Here is a 23,010-nt window from a genome sequence, read left to right on the forward strand (position 1 = left end):
CACAGCTGAGGCAAGTTACTGAAATGCAGGGAGAGCAAAAGCAAAATGTTCTGAGAGTGAGGGTGCATATGGGGATGTATTTGAAAAAAAAGTTATATATGTATAAATATACACACACATTTGCTAGAGAAAATGTATATGAATGTATAAAAAATCTAAACTTCTCACCAGTCAAAAGTTAGAAATGATGCAAAACGCATCTGCTTTGATAAGCCTGTTATAAATCTCACAGCTTGAAGCTTTTAACTGACCCTTTCCAGTTCATGAATATTTTAAGCGAGCTCAGTTTAATTTAAAACAACCTTGGATCAATATATGCATTTATTCTGGCATTGTCCAAATTTCACGTCCTTGTATTATCAAAAATTGTATCATACATCTCCAGTTTGACTCCAAATCTAGGGTTCATTCAAGTCTCAAGCTCAAATTAGGGGTAAACCTACATGGATTGAAACCTAAAAAAGTCTGTATGGAACTTGGCCAAGCAAAACAATTTGGCTAACTATATTTAGAGCAATCCTGTGACATAAAGTCTCTCCTATTGCATGAAGCTGATGCTCAGAGAAGCACACAAATGCCCTGGAGAATAAATGGTTTCCAATATTACTTTGTGATGGTGTTCAGCACAGGCTATCAGTAAGGAGACAATTCTCCATACCAAGGAAGTCCACGCTACCTAGCTTCAGAAAACCCACCTGCTTGTTCCCCAGAGTAATGGTGGAGAGGAGAGATGCCCACCCCACCAAAAATGACACCTTCAACCTAGAGGGGGGCACCTACCATACATAAGTAGTTTCAACAACCCAAAATCGCTATTGTCCTGGACACATTTTGGAAGTCCTTTTGCCTCTTCTTCACCTGGATGTGTAGAGAGACTTGTAGGCTGAGAACTGCAAGGCTGACAAATTATTATTTGAAGATTCTTGGGATCTTGGGGCACTTGTATGACTTTGCAAGACTTGCAAAAAGTAGATATTTATAAGAATAACTCCGAACCTACTGTCCAGTTTAAATATTAATGGAATTAACAACTGTTCGCTGTCCCACACATCAGTGTTCTCCACCTCTCATCTTCATGTCACTGAGAGACATTTCTTAATAACTACGGTGAGAATTAAATCCTGCCTTCCTCTAAAAGTCGATGAGAGTTTTGCTCTGAGTCATAATTTATTATGTACTTATGTTTTTCCTTCCTGGTACTGTTCATTTTTTTTAAAAAAAAAGTTCTCTTGAAAGACACTAGCATATATTCTGCTGCACTAAATATGTTCTTAATTTATAAACCTTTCTTTCCATACATCTCCATCCACAGCAAAATACATTTGGTGCCACTAACGTAACACAGATCCTGTATTAATCCAAGCGTCATGCTTCTATCGCTGTTAAATTTCGTAGCAGCGACAGCCACCTGGCCATCATCCTCTCACCTGGTGTTGGGGCAGCAGCCAGCTCCCTGCCTGTGGCCCTTTGGGTGCTCTGGGACACCCTTGCAAGCACAGCACCCTTCAGAGACTTCTCAGCATCAATTTCTGTAAGAAGGACAACCTATATCAGCTTCCAGGTGCTTTGGTAAAGGAACAAGCTATTGGTGATTTTAAATGCAACAAGTAACAGATACTAAGCTAAGACCGCATCACAGCTCCAACCTTTCTACCTAATCACACATGCTAGTGGTGATAAAAAGACAGAAACCAGCACAGGTTTTACACTTCAGATGCATTTGTGGGAGCTTATTCTGTGCATAATTTGTCTGTATAAGCAATCTCTAAGGAAATACCTACATAAACATCCAGCCTGTGACTTCATTAAGATGCTCACTGACTCTATGGGAAGTCCATAATAATCTCTATAGAAAGAATGAGATCAATATGTTATTGAGAAGACAAGTCAGTGTCAATGTTAATGTTTAAATATTCATCTACTTATACCAACATCTTGTCTGTTACTGAAACAACAGGAATATTCAAAGATTAACTCTACATAACAGACTCGGTAATTTTTTTCTCCAATTCCTTGTTTTTCTCTCGTCAGTGCTACGAACAGTTGTTAAGTAGAACAGGTTGGCATTTTTTCATCAAAACGTTACTTATTTGAAAAATGGGTCTTGGAACAAACTAAGACTTTTGCAGAAAATTTTCATTTGGGGAAATTTTTCAGCTTGTTGTCAAGAAAAGTGAAAACTGAAAAGAACTCATTTTCCAGGATACACAATAGTTCTGAATATATAATCAAAAGAGCTAAAAGAACCAGACGGTATTTGTTTTAATCCAAAGAATTTGAAGGGAGAGAATATAAAAGGACTCATATTAACTGCAAGCACATTTATGAGGAGCTTCAGAAGAGAGAAGATTTGCTTCTTCCTTTAAGACCACAAGACTGACTCAGGAAAGTACCAGAGGAGAGGAAGAGGGAGGACAACTTCCTAGCATAGCATTTATGACCCACTCAAGCCATTTCTACCACTCAGAAGAGACTTCCCAACATTTCTGCAGTGAAAGATCTGTTTAAAATCAGAAATAAAGAAAAAAAAAAAACAAACTTTTTGTAGAAGATTAAGGAGCATGTGAAGTCCTTAGAGAGAAAGACACTGAAGTTCATTGAAGTTGTTTTTCTGCGTGGTACTGCTTGGAGGCTCTAAATATAACCAAAATTTCTGCCACCAGAGGCAACAGTTCCCTGCAAAAAGGGATAAAACTGATCTCCCAGACAATCGCACTGCCCTGAGAAATCCTGCTGAAGAGGATTAACATGGTTTCATGCAAGATGGTGAGTACATCTACCTGAGTGAGATATGGAAAATAATATATGATAATGAACTCAGTCCCACAACTAATTCATCTCTTACAGCACAGGCATTGTGCAGCATAGCAAAAGTAAAACAACACTTCCAACACCTTATTCATAGGTTAGCATTGAAGTAAAGCCTGCTACCATTTCTTAGGTGGGATTTGAACATCAGAATTGGATGAGTGGTATGACAATAAAAGAAGCAACAGAGACAAACCACACTGTCATTCAGAGAGTTATGTAATGGAATAGCATAGTATTTGCCATTTTGCTATTTACCAAAAACCTTGTTTTAATTGGGGCTGTAATTAAAGCCCTTAATCATTCTGAACAGTTTTAAATGAATGGCTTCTCTAATGCATTAACATATCATGTATGCAACAACTGTGTATGTCAGGTAGAGTCCATAGTCTGTCCAGACATAGTAAGTAGCCTATGGAAACACAAATCTATTTGTTGGTATATTAATACAAATCTGAAAATACTAGTTTGCACATTTAAGAAGCTGTTACAAACTGTCAAGCAAAAAAAAAAAGTATCTCACGGATTAATGAGGCTTCCTAAAGACACAAGCTGTGTCTGTACACAGCATGCTATGCTGGTGAAAGGGGAGCAAATAGAGCATGGCAGAAAGCGGCTGCAGCTGCAGTGTGGGGCTATGTCCCAAAGGACATCTTCCAGGGGAGGGCATATTGTCCCCATGCCCAAGCCAGTAAGGGCTGAATTAGTTCTCATTGATGCCCAGTTTGGGAAAGGACTTTAACAAGAGAGAGAATGGGCTCTAAAGCCTTCCCTTATAGCTGGATACATTTTTAGGCCACCCCAGGATTCAAGAACATATTCACTGAGATGTGAGTTACTTGTACTCGCCCGTGAACAAAAGTCCTCCTGTGCTTGCTACTGCTGATGAAGTCCTGGTACCAGAAGCTTCTTGGGTTGCATCTCTGGTGCAAGTAAATGAAGGCTGAACCCAGGCCTTGGTATTCAGAGGCATTTCTGGGCAACTTTTGTGTACTGGCAACGTACTCTGCTTGGTCCCTCTCCCCTCTTCTCCATTTGCCTTGGTACAACGAGGCGACAGTAGCAGCACTGGCAGCAGAGCAGGTGAAAAGGATCAAATAGAACAGGTGGGGAAGGGAGAGCTCTGGTGAAATAGGAAAGAAGCACTGAATGGAGAAAAGACATGGGATAGCTGAAAATCTAGCAGCAAACACTCACTGTGATTTGGGAGTTTTGAAAAATGTCAACCTGTTCTTGTGAGCAGGCACATGCTGTGACTGCTTTGGGGTTCTCCGAGGAAGGGTAAGTATTTCCCTTCGCTGCTTTAAAGAATTAAAACAGTGTGAAAATTAATATATAATCAGATTTATAATCACAGCATAAAACACATAGGGTATTAGGCAAGGCTGGGAAAGATATCCAGTTTTCAATCCTCATCTCCTTGCATTTCCCTTCCCAAAAAATGTTTAACTCCCTCCCTTGAAGATCATAAACCTCCTGTTCCCAGGTGCTACTGCTCTCTTCTGCTCCTCCATCAGCTGGCCAGAAAGGCATCAAGAGCCTCCAGAGCATCTTGCTCCCTAAGGGACTGACAAAGGCAATCCCTTTCAGCTGCCAATCCCTTTCCACTACCTTTCTAGCCTAAAATGCAGTAATTTGCCACAAAAACTTTTACTCTAAGGGAACTGCTGATTTCTTTAAAAAAATGTTCCAGAATGGGTTTTGCTGAACTTCCAGCAAAACATTGACATGTTTCTGAGGAAGAACTGGTGGACTCACAGTGTTGTGGTGGACTCCACAGGGAAGCTCTAGTAGAGGGATGGCAGTCCTCAGCAGAGCACCTCAGTGTCTGGGCCTCCCAAAAAGCTGAAAACCATGAGGACTTGTGTCCTCATGGCACCTGGTAGGTCCAGTTTCCTCCACATACAGCAGAGAGCACCAAGAGCCACACGTCACAGTGCACAGGTGCTTCTCCTGCTTCCCATGGGAAATTTGAGTGGTACCCACTGCATTTGCTCCAATTATGCGCTGAAACAGGTAAGTAAAATGCACCTGTATGAAACACTTTACTGACCTGTTACCCTTGACTTTGCATACCTGCATACTTGAGACACCCATCTCCCAGATGCCGTCCAGCATGAGAAATGCTATGTGTACACTTCAGGGTAGCGGCAAGAGCGATCAGCAGGTATTCCAGGTCACTGGTCTCAGGTCACTAGATGTCACCTGCAGCACCTATGACTTCGGAGGTGTCACCTTAATGTGCTGGTCTTTCAGAGTGACCAATGATGGATGGATGAGATAAAGGTATAAAATCCCTCTTTTACTCTCAGAGGCCACAATAACATTCAGTCCTACTGCCATGTCAAGCTAAGCCTGCATTTTAATGTATACATCGAGGAGACTGTGTTTAAAAAAAAAAATCTAATATTATGCTTTTGAATAGAGAATTTACCTAAGTAAATAATTATTTTTAAACCCAAGATTTAGGCAGCTTTAGTATTCCCCATTATGCTAATGTTTGACAATTACTAAGTGTGGGTATCAGCCAGCATTTTTTTTTTAAGTTTAATTTAAAGCAATTTGACATGGAAAGGTTATTACTTTAGCTGCCAATAAAAGCTGTACTTTTAACATAAGTGTACACCAAGCCCTAGGGTATGTGACTATTATCTTTTCTGCAATTATGTGGTGTTCTACATAAATGTAAAAAAAAAAAAAATAAAATAAATCTTAGAAATATCAAAAGTACTAACTTAGCTACAATATAAAAGTTGAAGAGCAGAGCCGGGAAGCCCAGCTCCCGCAGACACAACACAGGTTGAGGTTTCCTCCTAGAGGTACCGCCGGGAACGGCGCCTCCGCCCGCCGCCTCCGCCCGCCCTGCCCGCCGCCCCGCACCGCCGGGCTGGGGCTGGGCTGTCCCGAACAGCCTCATCAAATACAGATGCTGCCATTTCGCAGCTTCACCCACATCAGTACTCAGAAAGATGTCTCTTTTCTATTTTTTTTTTTTTCCCTCCAGGTCTTCCATGCTAAGAAAGGAAAAAGGGTTTTCTTGCCATCCCCCTTGAGCTTCTGCTTTTCTCTTATAAGCGGAAATCGCAGCTTCCACTTGCTTCAGGGCTGTGTTGCCAGAAGATACCCCACAGATGTGTTATCATCTGTGGAAGGGTGCAATCCTGCACCCGATGAGGAGCCTCATGTCCAGGTAGCAGCCACGAGGCAGCAAGGCACAGATCCCAACCCAAATGTGAAGTTCGGTCCTATCAGGCAGAAACATCACTGCATGGTCAACCCTGTGTTTTGAGCAGAAATCAGCCTTTTCCCCCAGGAAATTGCAAGTGAAACCATCAAGAGCTACCGTGATGTTGCTGTAGTCCCTGAACAGCTTAAGTCCTGGGTATAGGCATGTGGAAGAGAGAGGTGAAGGTCTGTCCTTAGGAGGACACTGGTCAACTCACACATGCATGGGGAGAGGCATTTCCCCCTGACCCTCTTCTCCTCCAGAATTCCTTTCTTTGGCCACAATGAGGATATTGCACAAACCAAAAGTTCTGTGAGGGTGTCTGCCCATGCAGGGGCATGGTCCCAAGTGCTGTACTCCCTTGGGCTGCTTCATCCTGAGACCCTCCTGTATCATGGGGTGAGTACCAATGACGACAGCCTCTTCTACCAGCCTCAGTGGGCCATCAAGGGGCAGAGCCAGATCTGCATGGGCACATGGCAGTGTCTCCAAAAGAGGGTCCAAGCTCCACATCAGCCTGTGTACAGGTAAACTGACTCTCTGCTCTGCCCACTCAGCCCTTCAAAGGCAGAGCCTGGGGGCAAAGAGATCAGAGCAAGACAAGCACTAGTCCAGACACTGAAGGCTGCTTGGTTAAGAAATAATTCTCTCTTTTTTTTTTTTTTTTTTTTTAAGTCTGGGTTATTTTTTTTTTCTGTCTGGGTTTTGTTTTTAAAGTTAATTTGAAGCTTGCGAAAGTCAAGCATGACCCTTGCTGGCTGAAAATCTTCCCAAGAACATTGGGCACCAGGGCAATGAACTTCAGCTTCCTGCAGTGCTCTGCCAGCGCCTTTTGGAGCTAACCTGCAGCCATCTCCAGACAGGGAAAGGGTGTTCAGCCTTAGCAACTTGTTCAGCTCTTTGTCTTTCTACTGAGAAAGCGAGAACATTGGTCATAGTTCCAGTGCCAACCACAGTTCATGTTTCAAATTAGCTGAAGTTTGTTATTTTACACTTTAGGTAGGAGCTGCAACAAACTGTTCACCAGCAGTCCAAGTGATCGTATACAAGCCCCTCTAGGATGCCTTGGAAGAGCTCCTGATGAGTTCACCAATGTTTGCACATTAACCTCTGGGTGAAAAGCCAGGCAGAGGGATGTGAGAACTCCACCGAGCCTTCCAGAGCATGACACAAAATGATGCAAGTGTGGGAGCTAGGAGAGAAAAGGTTTTGTGAGCCCAGAAAAATAATAAAACGTTTAAATCCTTAATTGTTTTTCTTGAAGATTTATCAAAAATTGAGCTCTCCTTAAGTCTGTGAGTTTGCAGCGCATTGTCAATAAATTAGATCATGCACACAAGGTAGGGATTTCAAGCCAAAAAGCTCTAGCCCTGAGTCGCTTAACAGCAACACTCCCCAGAAAAACGGCTAGAGATGAAACATGAGATATGTATTAATTATCAATGGTCTAATAGAAAATGTAATGAAGACAAGTATCTTCTTGCACTTTATCCACAATAATGATGATAGTACGTCAGCGGGATGCATACCTTACAATGTGGCAGCGAATGTCAAGTCTGAAACCATTATAGCAATTCACCACAATAATGGCTAGCCAATGTATGGACTTGTAGCACTTAATCAAAGTAATGACATTCATCCAAAATTATTTATGTTATGGTAACAAAGAGCTGCCAAATGCAAAACAAATGACACGAGGATTTGCAAGTGAATTCCTTCCCGTAAATTCTCCTCAGGTTATGCTTAAAGGCCCTCAGGATGGAAGTCTGTATAAATTCAGAGCGTTATCAAAACGGTGGTGTTATTGTGCCACGTTTTACTGCCTATAAGCAACGAACCCAGCAGTATTGCTGAAATTAGCTCTTCAGCCAACAGAACTGTACTGATACCATTTGAGCTGGCCCTGATTTACACCTGAGAGCTGTCTTTAGAATTTTACAGGAGGAAAAAAAAACTTTGGAAGGAGACCTTTGCTCATATCCACCTATCAAGGAAAACAAAGACCCAGTTGTATCAACACTTATACATGCATTTAACTTAAAGTATATGAGCAGTCCCCACTTACCTCAATGGGCTCTGGATTAGAGCCATTATAATTACCAAGCATGATTCTCTATTAAGTATAGTACTTTTCTTTCGGGGGCATTTATGTGGGTGTTTGTATAAAAACACTGTCAAAAACCAAGAACACCAGTAAATATAAAATGGCAACATTCAGGTTCAAATGCAATGAACTAATTTATTTTTTTAACACTACATCCAACTGTTTTTCACCACTCACAGATGTCACTGGAACAAGTTGAATACAAAAAAATCCTAAGAACAATACACTACACAGACCAGCTAATATTGATAGCTTTAAAAATGCCCCCATTAAACTAAATAATAGCCAAATCTCACTGCAGTAAATGTGCCTTTATATCGTTAAATGCCAATTTAACAGAAATATGAATGCATAGTGAAAAACTTGAAAATGTTGAAAATGAAAGATTTCTTTTTTTTTTTTCCCCTCTTTTTTCATTATACAAGTCTCTAAAGCAACACCCCAAAGAAGAAAACAATCACTTCAGATTAGCTGGCCACTTAGCCACACAGGCCAAAACTGGGACTAAGCTAAACATTAATACACATTTTCCAAAGCAAATTATACCCGAGAAGGGAGGCTGCAGGATATCCTTTACCACAGGCTCTGGCCACCCTCAATGACCAGATTATGGCCTGTCATGTAGTCTGAGGCTTCAGAGGCCAAGAAGACGACGGCAGCCTGCAGGTCAGTGACCCGGGCCAGCCTCCCGGCGGGGATGTCCTCCAGCCAGCGCCCCACCAGTGGCCGCAGCTCCTTGGAGCGGATGAGCGGTGTGTCAACGATGCCCCTGCAACGAGCACATGCACCAAGAGTTTAGGATCGGGTTTTCCCCAAAGGGAAAGACAGCACTTAGAGGTTTTGGTGATGTTAATTCAGAAGGAAAAATCATGGAGTAGCACGAAAGAGAGGCAGAAGTCAGACCTGTTCTGTCTCTCATTGACCTCATTTATAAATATGTAAAGGGTGGGTGTCATGAGGATGGAGCCAGGTTCTTCTCAACAATCAATGATAGGACAAGGGGCAATGGATACAAACTGGAACACAGGAGGTTCCGCTTAAATATGAGAAGAACCTTCTTCTCAGTGAGGGTGACAGAACACTGGACCAGGCTGCCCAGGGAGGTTGTGGAGTCTCCTTCTCTGGAGACATTCAAAACCCCCCTGGATGTCTTCCTGTGTAACCTCATCCGGGTGTTCCTATTCTGGCAGGAGGATTGGACTGGATGATTTTTTGAGTTCCCATCCAATCCCTACCATTCTATGATTCTATGATCCTATGAAAACTTCAATAGTGCTTCTTCCGTTATTGCCTTTCGCTGCAAACGGGCAGGCTTAGAGGTTTTCAAATTTTCATTAAAATGAGTATGCAGATTACTTGTGTACAGCCCAGAAACTGAAAACAGCCCAACTTCCCAGATATCAAAAACCAGGAAAATCAAAAGCCAGTGCCCTTCCGGGCACTAGACCCTTTCCACACAAAACAGGAGAGACAAAGATAAGCACAGCATGCTCCATGCGACTCTCCTTAAACCAATAACCCAACAAAACACACCGCATTTACCTGTCTTGCCTCTTTTACATTAATGAGTGACTACACCATTATTTAAAACTCTGCTAAGTTCATTTTCTTCAGGTGCCCTAAAAATGAGTGATGATCCAGAAAGCACAATGCAGGGCAAACATTTGGCTGGCTTTTATGACTTTAGCTGCAACTGATTTGTCATACTCCTCCTTAACAACATATTTGTATTTTGTGAAATGTATAATTTTTTCAGCCCCTGAACAAATATATTTACATAACTGTGTCTAACGAGAAATTACATTTAACTTCTCAGAAATGACAATAACTAAAACCTGAACTGCCAATTCCACTTCATTAGTGTGGTAGAAATGCATTCCAAATGTTAATAAAAATTCCAACATGCTGATAAATTAGCGCTTCTAAGGAGCATGTGACACCTTGGTTAACATATTCAACCTCAATTATATTTCTCTTCAGCACCCTGTTATCTGGAACCTTTGCTGGCAATCAGAGGTGCTGTTTTTCAGCGGCCAATTTTCTAGATAATGTAGCTTATCAACACTGTGGGTAAACTTGCCAATGAAATCAGGCTGCACTGAACCACACACACGCTAATTGCATCTCTTTTTTATGCATATTTACAGACTGTCACTTCAAAGAAATCAGTGGCCCATTGAGGCAGCCAGTTAGCTGGAAGAATTGCCTCTTGCAAATGAAAATTAGCAAACAAGCTAGTGATAAATATGAAATGAACAAAGTATAAAAATACCCGTTTTGTTCTGAAACTTCATCGGCATCCCAATTTATACTTCCAAGGAAATAATTTTTTGAGACACATTGGATTCTGGGTATGAGACCTACCTTTTGTTTTAAAGGAAGGCTGAAATCTGCTATTTAATCTGTTATGAAGTAGAACTAATTCAGACTTTCCCCCAAACATTTCTGTTTTCACTAATCGGGCAGGATTTAAATATCAGCCTTATTTTTTATTGTAATTGTCAATAAACACCAGAGCAGTTCAGAAACACTGAGCAATGCAGCTCACTTAAGCTCTGGCAACATAATAAAATCAAACACATTCCAGTATAGGACTGCGGATGGTTTACTTCTTTCCCCCAAGCATAAACCCTTTCTCTCCCCCCTCACTCTCCCAAACTCCTCGAGAGCTGGTTTTCTTCAGAGAGAAATGTGCTTTGAGCAGTAGATGTGAAATATGTTGGACTCCTCTCCCTTACGTGCCTCTCACCGTGCTTACAAAATCATCAGCACATTCATACTGGCTTTACACTATTAGAGACCAGAATAAGATCCATATGATTTTTAATTGTTTTTTTACTTACATATATGTTTTAACCCCAAGGTAATGCAGATCAGGCAATACTACACACAGTCCTCCAGCACAACAGTTTTTGCTAAAAAGAGGACGTTTTTCAATGTGTTCTTAAAAATGACCTTTGGTCTGATCACTGCAACCTGTAAATCACAGTGCTTTGCCTCCTGCTGGACTTTTCTTTAGGTTCACTTCAAGTAGCAAAAATTTAGATGTATAAAAACATCTTCATTAAAAATTTTTGTTCTATAAATGAGAAAAAATATAGCACAAAACTTAAAAGTTGCAAACACACATACTGATGGCACTATAAATATTAGGCATGTCATTGATACTACACATCTTCTGGGAAAGCTTTGATGCCAAGTTGGGCAATTTAATGTTGTCGAACCCTTTTAGGCAGATTTTAGTTGGCTTCTAACCAGTTCCAGGAAAGACAACTGCCAATGCATTAATTCCCTACCTCATCTCATATGCAGTGCTGAGCCTATCAGTACTTTCTGTTGCATGTCAATGTAATATCAAACTGCTGGTTCCTTAACATTAGACATGAGCATCAATATTTCATTATTGATACACAGGACAATTGAGATATTAAGTGGGGAAAAAAACAGCACACACACACACAACACAAAAGCACACAAAAATCCCCAACAATTGCTTAAAACAATTGCTTAAAACATTTCCACTTTGAGAGATACATTAGGAAAAATATCACTTAGCAGATACTTAACTGGAATTGTTACGTGTGCTCAATGCCCAAATGAGAGCAAAAAAAAAAAAGATTCCATCTGTGTGTAACTTGATTTCTTTCAGATGAGTTATTAATTTGAATGAGTTAAGTACACTCCACTTAATCAGGAAGTGTTTAATCAAGAGATCCACTTAATTGGGACATCTCCCAAGGAATTAGATTTAAGTCCAAAGATACTTACTAGCAACAACTGCTGCTTAATGGGGGTAGTAATGCTGCTTAATTGGGACACCTTCAGGTGATGCTGGGGTGCTCCTTCTCCTGCCAACTCTGCTTCTTCTTCCATGATGAGGTACACTCAAAAACTGTGGTGATCCTGCCATACCTGTTTTCTGTCTCCTCAAACCCACTGGGCTAAAAACCTGGTATGGCACTTTACATTTGCCTCCATACTTCCCAGGAGACAAGGCAGACACACAGGATGAAGCCTCTTTGCCCATCACAGCCCAAACCCAAATTCCTGCAGCCCATCAGTGCGGAACACAGCTCATCCCCTGAGACCACTGAGTTTAACTGGGTCCTGATAAGCCGGCACAGCTGTGGCTGCGGGTTGAGCTGAAGGTCAACTTCTATCTGCTCATCCCAAGGGTCATCACGTTACGGCATTTTATGCCTTGCAAATCAAGAAGGGAGATGCAATTAGCCCCCAAAATGGACATTGATTCAGTGCAATGGCTGCAAAAATGAAGTGTTCCAATGCTGCACTTGCCAAAAAAACGATACCATCAAAAGTTCCCTACTCCATCACACCCAACACACATCACATGTGTGAGGACTAGGAAAGGGACTAAAACACGTTGTGGGCAGTCAGGCGTCAGCTGTCAGTCAGTGCTCTGTAAAGGTCTCTGTTTGCAACCCGGTCCCCTCTGCAGCCTGACCCCTACATCCTTTTCAGGAAGACTCCAGCACCTTCTTAAATTTGCACAGCATCATCTGTGCAGCAGAGTACCAGGCAATTGCAGTAGATGGTGGCAGGAGGGGTGAGCGCAGTTACCATGATACACGGAGACACTTGTTTCTGAATGAAGCAACAGGCAAAGTCAGCCAAAGCATTCAGGGAGTCTTGGCCACCTTTCCCCATAGGCATGAGGCTTGTCTGCCAGCAAGAGAAGCTTGAATCTTCAACTTTATAAATGCAATAAATTATCCTAAGGACTTTGCCATAACATTTTATGCATTGATAGCTTTTATGCATTGCTCTGCATAAGTTTTATGCACTCATTAAGAAATTAAGTTGGTAAAAAGTGACCAGATAGGAAGAGGGGAAAAAAGGCCAAAAGGCTTGCATGGTGAAATAATATTTAAGGCCAGACTGGAATGTTCGGAGCTTCAGCCAGAGGTATGCTGAGAGTGCCTTAAAGCATTAATGCAACTGTGAGTGGGAAGGGCAGAGGACCTACGGGCACACTTATGTATTTTGTTTATGCAGAGATTATCTGGGGTACCATCATGCCATATATCTACACTCCTCAAAACTTCCTCTCACTCCTCAAAATCCTCTCATTGTTGGAGATGGCTACATGCTAGGTTGGACATCCATGTTCAGAAAGACTTGTGCATTTACTGCCCAGTGTTGCGTACTAATCTCAAGTGGGTTAAACATGGCCCTGTACCTCATGAGTGACATCAAGAGACATGACAATGAGACCAGTTAGGTCCACGGATCCAAGCATGAGTCCAAATCTGCACTGAAATGCAGGTTTGTATCTTCTAGATACTTAGGGATGAACAAAATACAGCCCTGTTTTGGCTTCATAAGTAAAAAAATTGAAGTGTGACTATTTTTTCTCCATGCTCTGACAACTGTTTCCAGAAACATAACTTCTTCAAATATGAGTGTATGTTTCCAACTTATACAAAACAATGAGTTTTGATCATTCAGTGGATATTTGTTAGATTTATGTAAACCCAACAAATGGGTAATTCCTCATCTAAGAGATTCCTCATCCATGATCACTGTGAAAGTGGCACTACTATCTCACCTCTGCTGGTACCAATTACCTGTGTGTTTTCAGACACAGATCCTGCTGAGCTTCCCTAATTCCCTTCATCTCCCCTGGCTCTCAAAAGCCAGTGTAAATGCACTAACACTAGTTGTGAGAACATTATTGCAGAGCTGCTACCATTGGCATGGGGAAAATCCCATTACAAAGTAAAATGCTGTTTAAAGAATCTGTGGATTCCACAGAGCAAAGGCTGGAGTCACTGGTATAATTAGTAATAAATAATCATAAGGAAGAGAGCTAGTGCAAGGAAGTGGAGAGCAGACCGACAGTAAAAACAGAGGCACTTGCCTCTCTGTGATTATTTTTTTTTTCACTTTACTTCGTGGATTAAAATATGTAATTTGTTTTTCCCAATTTGATGTACATTATATCTTCATTATTACAATTTAACTCCTGGGTTAAAATCTTGCCCTTCTTACTTACTCTGATTGACTTCAATGGTCTATGGAATTTGACCGCTTCCAATTAATGCTGTCCACTTGGGTTTCTGCTTAGCACTATCATGCACTGTTAATTGTTTAATAAAATGACTGTGTGGGGCATGTGTGTGAGAAACAGGGAAAGAAAAAGTATATGTGGTAAGAAGACGTTTCTTTGTGAATAAATACCATAAAATAAACCATACAGCTTTCAGTCTCTGAAAAGAAGGAAAATATAATTTGTTATATATATATATATATATATATATATATTTATATAGATATATATTTTAAAAAAATTACACCTGGCCTCCTGTGATTGTCAGACCTGAACAGTATCTCAATTACGGCAGTACAATGTGGCTTTTAAAGTGCCTATATATTTGTCTCAAGTAAAAAGGGGAAAGTATTGTCTATTAAGTGTCAAAAGCCTTTTCTTTAACCACAGAAGGCTTGGACAGACTAAGGATATATTTCATCTGGAAGAGAAATGCTAAAAACTACCCTTCATGTTGTTGGAAAACCTATTATCAAATGCTAAAACCTCTTCTTAAATCCTTAAGTATATGCAGCAACAGAGCAGGCTTGGTTCTAAGTATTTAAACCTTTGTTAAGGAAAAGACAACATAAAAAGGGATGCAATCCACCTGCTAATTAGAAACTTTATTTGCCGAGATACTGTTCATTGGAGTTTTTTAGAAGATTTCATTCTTTATACTTTCAAAATAAGACTATGTTTTACTTACGGGGAAATGCAGTTGACTTTTACTCCTCTGTCAATCCACTCGGTTCCTAATGTCTGTGTCAATTTTACGACCCCGGCTTTCGAGACATTGTATGCCAACTGCTTCTGTGGGTGTGGGACTAGAAGGGATTCAGAAATAGAAAATCATTCATTCTTCACGTACTGAGATAGCTTAAACACGACATGGACAATTCCTTGTATTGAGAGGAACTCTTTGCCATTTGCCCTGGCACTAGGCAGGGAGAAACAGGAATTCAGCCACCCACAGCACAAAAGAGAATCTGAATTTTGCCTTCTAATGTTTTTGCCCCAGCAGCTGGGCTGCTGCAAAATGAGAGAAAAAAAATAAAGATATTTTAAAGGTTCTATATTTGGACAAAACTAAAACTAATGTATTAAACATACATATGCAATGTTTGGCTACTCTCAAGAAAGAGAAATAATCTTATACACACATGCACATTCATATATTATACACATATGTATGTTTATATACAAAATACTTGTACACTGTAATACTACTTAAAACATTATAGATATAATATAATATAATATAATATAATATAATATAATATAATATAATATAATATAATATAATATAATATAATATAATATAATATAATATAATATAATATAATATAATATAATATAATATAATATGTCTAGCCTCTTGGAACAAATTATTCTCCTTAATTTTTAAATTATCCATAGTCTGAAGCAAACACATATTATCTAGTCAGTGTTTGTGCGGATGTGAGCACAGGTGCGTCCCAAATATTCAGAACACCCACCACTTTCAAAATCTGAAGCTTTTGAAAATGTTTCAGAGATGTCACATGTCAATCAAAGAGGGAAAATGATCGGCTTGCTAATTACAATGTTCAAGTTTGTTAGTGCTACGTGCTTGAGTGGCTCTGCCCCTCCACCAGCTCTCACATTTGCAGTATTCCCTGAAAAGCTACTTAAGGACAAATCCCCAGTGAGTGTAAAGTGCTTTAAACCCACGGGAGTCACAGCAAGTCAGTCCAGCTGTTGGGATTTACACCCACAAAATGTCTTTCCTTGGGCTTTTCTGGCTGCCATCATGACTTCATTAAATAAACCCAGTGCAAAGCACTGATCCATAATCAGCACCGTATCTGTACTGAGCATCACCAATTTGCTGACTCTTCTGTGGAGGAAGAGTGGGGAGAATTGGTGCTAAATATCAGTAATCACAAAGGCAAGCAATTGTAGCCTGTGGGGCTAGTTAAGGCTGAACTGCTGCCTTTGTGTAAGGTACAGCAGACAAACCCCACAACATTTTGATAAAAGCACATAAGCAAAACTGGCATTTGGGATTAAATTGTTCTTAATTTAGGAAGTTAGGATGGTGCATCTCTTCCAGTTCACTATCATACATGGTATCCCAACATATCCACAATTCCTTCTATTGACTAAAGCTATTGGGTTTAAGTATGTCAATTTAAAGGGTGAAAAGAAGATGGTAACTAACTGAATTATCTAAAGTCTGAAAGAGATGAAAACGCTGTTGCAAATTCCTGAGCATGTGAGTAAGGACTTTTGCCTTGATCATAGATGTTTGTGAATAGATTTAAAGCACAGACACGATGGGAGCAACAATTAGTGCTTCTTTGTTTCTGCATGTGCTGAAGGTTTGTTCAGAATTCAGAGGCTTTTTGCTTGCTATAAAGAGCATTTCACACCATGCCCCATCTCTGCCAGCATCTACTCTGCACTGATTTATTGTTCAATATGAAATAATTCGCATTTTGACCAGCAGAACTGCTTTGCCCTCTGCGTGTGCCTGTTGCCCCCCAGACGCAGTGTGCCATGTGGGCTCTTGAAAAGAAGTGGAACGTAATTTCTTGATTAATTGCCATGCATCAGCTCCAAGTTACATACAACTTCGGTAGTTAACCTTGTAACCTCCCAAAAGCAGTTCTCTGCTAAACTTTCCAAACATGTCTGTTTGTGATAAATCATTTGGCATTGGCTAAGAGCAGAAGTTTTGGCACCGGCTCTGCACCTCTAGCACACGTGGATGAGAACAGCAAGTTCCTGGGATCCATCAGAAGCAGCTTTCTGATTTGGGGTGGGTGCTCAGGGTTTTCAAGAGTCCTCCCATGCAAATCCTTTTGTCTTCATAAGATTATCTGAGGAAGGTAATTCAAAAGATGAAAATTCTCCCTCCTGAGACACTCAGCTCCTTTCAATCAGAAGAGCTCAAGAAGAAGCCAACGGGTGCTGCAAAGCTCTGGTGCTGGGTGGGCTTTCTGCAGCTGAACACCCACATTCCTTCCCTTACCTCAGGTGGTCTCTTATAGGCAAAAGAGCAAATCTGCAGCCCTCTAAACTCACACAAAACAGGGCTAGAACTTGTGAATAAAGCTATGCCTCCAGCAGTGTCACCAACAAAATCTGAATTTGTAAGGCTTCTGGGAAGTGGGCATACTCACTCATGTTTCAGATGAAGAAGATGGGAGGAAGGCAGATAAAAATGCTGCCAATCTCAGCTGCATTATATTTTAAATACCTGACATTATGTTTTTGCAACCTTGTTCGGTGCATAAGGCTTCCAGCCTGACCTTGAAGCAGCTGTGTAATGTTAATGAGAGGTGCACACAGAGACAACCAGACCACTTACCACTAGGATATTCACTGTAAAAACACAGACCTGAGTTACACCTGTGCAAATCGCTGAGCCACAGCAGCCTTGTCTCCACTGCTGAAGCATACGTCTGGAATAATTCCAGTGAAATACCAGAATCAAAATGCACATACGCAAAATGTATGCAGCTTATCTTCAATTAATTAAAACTGATTCTGAGCAGTGTAACTGGAAAATCACAAACAAAAACCTCCCTATCCTGCTAAGAGTCTTCTCATTTTCCTGTATCTCCAAGGAAGGACTCAACCTACAACAACAACAAAAAAATATCCCCTAACTATTTCTAGAAACATTTCATACTATGCCAGTTGGCCAACATACTTAAATAACCAACCAACCAACATATTTATTTAACATTCAGCAGATGGACATGATATGAACATCGTGGTTTTCAGTCGTAGTTTTATAACTACTAGATTTTTTCAATGCCAAGATTCAAACAGGTTCAGAAGGTAAACACATCTCTTTGTCTCTTAACTTCTGGCCTAGCATGCGTTAACTTTCACTGACATTTAAACCTATCTTGCAATGACCCTTCCAGGCTGCTCTTAGGGTTGCTTTCCAACACTCATTCCAGCTCCAGGAGCGATACTGCCCTCAAACGTGATCCCCACGAGGGTCTCCGTGGACTTGCCATGCCAGCCAAGGAGGCACAACCCCGAGCTGGGGCTGGGCTGGATGCCGTGGTGCAATGGCATCACCTCCAGCTCAGCAGAGCTGCGCCAGGGCCCAATGGAGAAGCCGGGAAATGCACCTCCTTAAGCAGGGGAGAGCACTTGTGGGCTGCAAGAGCGAGGCCAGGAGCAGTGTGCCAAACCAGCAGCCCCCCAGCTGGTGCCAGTTTCCGGAGCTTCATGACTTTCTCTTGGGTGGAATAGTTCTCAGTAAATCCTGCTTTGCAACGATGATGTGGACAGTGACAGCCCAAGCCCGGAGCAGAGCCCCACCATGCAAAGCAGAGCACAAAACTCAGGGAGATTTGAAATTCAAAGCTTTACATTCTTTTCAAAACTATTTTTCTTTGAGAGATTTTGTAACTCTACAAAGCTGGGGCAGAGGGATGATGCTGTTGTTTAAGTGTAAGTAAAACAGCTGGTAAAGACACTCGAAAAAAAGTATTAACAACAACATTATAAATGCACTTTTGAAGAAACATTTAAAGTTACTGTGCAATAAACTGAGCAGAATGTCACCGAATGTCAAACTGGGCGCAGTAAAAATAAATGTTATTCCCAAGGAAAATAAAAAGACTGCGTATTTATGTAACATTCAGCAGATGGACATGACATTAATACAGGGGGTTTCAGTTGTACTTTTATAGCTACTAGATTTTCTTGCCTAACTTGGCAACCCAAGGCACCGTTTGATTTTTGGATTTGGACAATACTGCAACAGATGTCCAGACCAATAAAATAAATTCCTAAAGGGCTATGCTTAATTTGTGTAATTGATCAATTTTTGTTACATGGGCCTCAGTTCACCAGCATGTAACTGCCTTCCAGATTAGCTCAGCAGTAGGGATTTCATTCCATATGTTACAATGGTTTATTGGCGCTTTTGACGACACTGCTGATTCAGCAGCGTTGGTGGAGACACCTGTTGGCAACGGTAACGAAATAAAACCACAGGTACTGGGGCGAAGACCGGCACAAAAGCTTTTGTGTGGCTTGTAAACATCAGATGGGCACCACGGCTTCCCGCACTCAACCACATTTTCCTGAAATGAACGCGGGGTGCACCAGCCCCTCTCCCATGCCATCAGTGCATCGGAGTCAGAGAAGGTGACTCCACCTCTTCTATAAAAAGTAATAAGTGCTCTAAAACATAGAGGACAGATAAATGTTGAAAAATGATATCAATAAAAATTTTGTAGTACATTTCCTCTAATACAAAATGTCAGTGATTTACTCCTTCCCAATACAGGTTTAATTGATTCAAATAGCATCGGTAGTAATTAAAATATGGATTCTGAAGCACAACTGTTAGCTCTCATCACTCACCTATTAAACTTGCCATAGATGCTGTGTTAATTATCTTCCCATATCCTTGATTCAGCATAATGCGGCCTGCAGCCTGTGACAGAAATTAAAGGAAAGACCAGTGACCCTTTTTGTGATTGTGCTAATAATGACATGATAATAAATTAGTCTTCACTTTTCAGAAGAGTTTATGTGCTAACACATTTTTTTTAAGCACTTGATATAAAAACTTGGTATAAAAATGGCTGATGCAGGAAAAATCCCATTACCATTTCAGACCCTCTTCACTGTTGGCAATATTTTTTCAAAATAATCACTCATGTTGGGATTTGCCCCTCAGATCTTTTTTGGAAGTGTTGAATAACCACCTTCTTAAATGTCTGGGCTTGGGCAGACAGTAAGTACCAGCTGCTTTTGAAAATATTGACCAAAACCTGTAATTGATATAAAACGAATCTTTCCATAACTCCACCAAAACTAGGACCCATTTTTATTGTGATAATTACTAATAAAGTGTTATTAAATCTTGGTGAAGTAAATGCTTAGAAAATCAGTACCTGTTTGCAAAACAAACCAGTACAGTGTTTCTCACTTACTTGGCAGCACATAAATAATCCTCGTAAATTAACGTTAAAAGTTTTGTCCCATTCTTCTAGGGAAGTATCTTCACTTGCAGAGTTCATATTGATTCCTGCATTGTTACATGCAATATGAACCGTGCCCCAGCGAGCTACGATTGTATCCACAATCCTTTGCACATCCTCAGGTTTGCTTACATCTGCTGCAAGGGCAATGCTTTTAATCCCTGCGTTAAAATAAGAGTGATGAAGTCAGTACAGGAATTCACAAAGAAATATATATATATATTTTTTGTTAATGATTCCTTATTAATTCATACATATATGTATTTTTATATATATACATATATATGTGCCACCTTAACTCATTGCTCCACAAATTTTAACAAAATGGCTGTTTGTTATAGTAATACTCCTTTTAAAGTTGCCAGCTGGTGCGAGGTTTGGTTTTTTGGAGGCAAACATAAACCCGAGGTATGAGAGTGGAGTTGGCCGCTCCAGCAGGACGAAGCTTTGATCACTGCACCATCTTCTGTCCAAACCTCCAACTGCAGCTTCCCCGGCCGGGACCAGCTCCACACAGCTGGTGGCAGCAGCTCAGGAACAAGAGAAAGCAAAGGACTCTTTCATTTGATCAAACGTAGATTTTTTTTTTTTAATTTTTTTTATATTTTTTTTTTAAATCCCAGTTTCCCACAAGATACTGCAGAACTCAAAAAGATTTGTCCAAAATTGCTTTCTGGATGAACTGCAGCATCCACACAGCTGAGAGCCTCAGAAAAAAACAAACCGGTTTGAAGTGGGAGCTAACTGGGAATACCTGTAGGTTCCCCAGGTATGGTAGTCACAGTTCTCAGCCTTATTTATTGCAAGTCACACTACCAGAATAATACAAACATTCAGAAGTTAAGAGATTTACCAGTTTCAAAACGTGTAAAAGTTAGGTATTTTTTTCTGATAAAAAGCCAGGCATTGATTTTTACACCAGTGCTGATATAGCTTCTTTTAAGTTACTGTCCCAATCAGCTTTAAATACCCTTATTATTAAACAAAACACGCAGCCTACTGAGGTGCCTGGTGGCAATGGGATTATACCCATCCTGAAAGTCAAACAAGAATACACCAGTAAGGGCTGTGGTAAAATGGCTCTTATCTCACAAGGAGGGATGCAGCCACTGGGCTTGGACCATAGATCCGCAGTCTGCAAGCAAAAAGTGCGCAGGTAGGAAGCTACAGATGTTAAAGCAATACATTTTTGCTTCTATTTAAATGGAAAAATTATTCCCTATTGGTCCCTTTTTTAGATAATTCTAATAAAAAAATTAAAATGAAGCTTTGAGATGGAGGTTTCCATGAAAGCAAGGAAAAGCAATATCTGCCCATGATATTTGAAGAAAATTATAAGAAAGAGCCTTTTGGATGGAAAAGCTCCTCTTGATCTCCAGTGCCTCCAAGAGCCTGCCAGTGCCTGTGCCACAAGTGATGCTGGTCTATCTGGGGTGTCCCCCATGCAGCACCGTGGGACCTAATGTCCCCTCTGCCCTTCAGCTATGCCACGGTGTCCTTGCTTTCCACAGCAGAGAAAAGGTCAGACTCGCAATGCAGCCACCTACAAAAATGAACACAGGTTCTACCACAAAACAAGACCTCTTATTTTATCACAGGTTTTATGATAAATACGCTGAAAAAATAAGAATAACCAGACAGCCCCCACTGCCCCTCCTAATTGCTATCAAGACATGTATTGTACAGGGAGCTGCTGCAATCTTTCTTATTCAATTTACAGACAAAATGGGTGCATGTTACTAATGGTAACAGAATGAGGCTCTTCACCTGCCCTCCAACTCTCACCCCATTTATGGCTTCATCTTATACAATAGTTCATAAAAACAAAGCAAAAGGTGCCAGCGCGAGTGTCTATAAAGAAGCCGTGAAGGCACGCTCGCTTCTAACCGGAGTCCCACACTTGACCTTAATCAACTCAGCTGATATCCCTGCAGTCAGGGAAAAAAACCCACACTCTCTCCGCTGTCTCTCCAAACCATCTGCTGTAAATAAATAAATAAAATAAACTATGGAAAAATAGCTTAAAAATCAGTGGTCCTAACCGAAGGTAAGAAACCAAAGACATGACCGCGCTGCTATATGCACAACAGTACCAATGCAGATCTACAGCCCTCAGTTAAGTTTTGTGATGTCCGTGGAGGCAGTTTTGTCACGAGAGGGGCAGCAGAGGGGCCCAGTAGCTCTGTGTCGGAGGGGCACCGATGTGCCGAATCTATCCGTGCTGCCCTTCTGCAGGGAACATGTACACACCCTCCCTGCCACGGGGCTTCATCTCTGCTCTCTCAGTATGAATGGGAGTAAAACATTGCATATAGACAAGAAGATCAGAAGTGACATTGTGGGGAAGGCATTTGCATAGTTTACAGTGAAAAAGCACATTTTAAAAATCCCATCAGACTAATTCTTCCCTTAAGGTACAGGCAGTAATTCACCCTGAAGACAGATGCGTATGTAGTGGAAGGTAACCCTTAGGATTTTTTGGTTATGTTTCATCATTTTTGGTTCTTCTGTCAGGATCCATTAGCAACTGTTGAAAAAGGTATTCACGTAGGATCTAAAAACAAAGACCCCTGTAGCCAAGGGAGATACACTCGAGCTGTCTAACAAAGCTAAAATTGAGATCACAGAGGTTCTGATGTTTAAAACTCATCATGAAATGATAGCACCATCCCAAAAGACAGTAAAGGGCTCCTTGGTATAAGATGCAAAGCGAGTTTAAGAAAGCTAAGCAAAATGTTTTGAAAAAATATCAGTATAGGAATGACTTGGGGCACTGCGTTTCCAGCTTTGAATTAGAGATCCACAACCAAAGAGCGGGGGG

The 23,010-nt window shown here is 40.8% G+C and overlaps 3 long non-coding RNA genes across 3 annotated transcripts; 1 reads left to right on the forward strand and 2 right to left on the reverse strand.

Annotated features, from left to right (window-relative positions):
- Positions 1 to 2,227: 2,227 nt before the first annotated feature.
- Positions 2,228 to 7,283, forward strand: LOC139828703 (uncharacterized). The gene is made up of 2 exons (XR_011740618.1): positions 2,228 to 2,766; positions 5,813 to 7,283. It is a non-coding gene; the product is annotated as an uncharacterized lncRNA (long non-coding RNA).
- A 970-nt stretch (positions 7,284 to 8,253) lies between these two features.
- Positions 8,254 to 12,698, reverse strand: LOC139828789 (uncharacterized). The gene is made up of 2 exons (XR_011740759.1): positions 11,907 to 12,698; positions 8,254 to 8,907 (listed from the first exon to the last, which is right to left on the reverse strand). It is a non-coding gene; the product is annotated as an uncharacterized lncRNA (long non-coding RNA).
- Positions 12,699 to 14,835: 2,137 nt separating this feature from the next.
- On the reverse strand, positions 14,836 to 20,344 carry LOC139828790 (uncharacterized). The gene is made up of 3 exons (XR_011740760.1): positions 20,142 to 20,344; positions 19,567 to 19,639; positions 14,836 to 15,014 (listed from the first exon to the last, which is right to left on the reverse strand). It is a non-coding gene; the product is annotated as an uncharacterized lncRNA (long non-coding RNA).
- Positions 20,345 to 23,010: the final 2,666 nt, after the last annotated feature.

Source organism: Patagioenas fasciata, chromosome 10 (genome assembly GCF_037038585.1).
Source record: "Patagioenas fasciata isolate bPatFas1 chromosome 10, bPatFas1.hap1, whole genome shotgun sequence".
Taxonomy (NCBI): domain Eukaryota; kingdom Metazoa; phylum Chordata; class Aves; order Columbiformes; family Columbidae; genus Patagioenas; species Patagioenas fasciata.